This window comes from Anabas testudineus, chromosome 15 (assembly GCF_900324465.2).
Source record: "Anabas testudineus chromosome 15, fAnaTes1.2, whole genome shotgun sequence".
In the NCBI taxonomy this organism is placed as follows: domain Eukaryota; kingdom Metazoa; phylum Chordata; class Actinopteri; order Anabantiformes; family Anabantidae; genus Anabas; species Anabas testudineus.
In genome coordinates this window covers 8,987,386-8,988,070 of record NC_046624.1, presented here as the reverse complement: position 1 = coordinate 8,988,070, position 685 = coordinate 8,987,386, and positions in this window count along the sequence as shown.

Below are 685 nucleotides of genomic sequence, written 5' to 3'. Positions count from 1 at the left end.
CATCATCATTTATGCAATAATTATTCACCTATTTACAAGGTAGTGCCTTTTTTAAGGGACGGGCATTGTATATATTTGCTTTTTCATTGTTCAGTAAGGCTTTGCATGAATTTCTTCAACTCTCAGCTCACTTAGTCAAACGCTCCCTAAACACCACAGTCTTCATTAAGGCTGTGGAATGTGGGCAGGTTCGAGGTCACCCCTGATGCTTCCACTGGCTGCCTGAAGAAGAGTGGAATAAGAAAAGCTACAGCAGTGGCAGACCACAGCAACTGTGCTGAATGACTCCAATCTCCTTCATAAGTTTGGCAACAGATTAACAATGTTGTAAACACTGCATGGTACACAATGTCGGGGATATAAACAAGTTCTTTCAAATTCTCACACTTGTGCGGCTGATACTGTCTGTGCCGTTTTGGAGCCTTCTTTGAAAAGGCTGGCTTACAAACACTTCGCACTGAAACTTCCTGGAAATAAATAAACAAATGGGCTCTTCATGCAGCATCTGCTCAGATGGAACACATTCAATCAAGGCCTGAAAGAGACGGCCAGGCTAATGAGAGTTAACTGTGCACAGAAAAATGATTAGAGCAGATGACCCAAGCCTTCGAAATAAGAAAAGTCCGAAAACCCCGTGGTGCTTGGGGAACAATGGCTTCCCTCTGCACTGCTCCATCTAACGTCA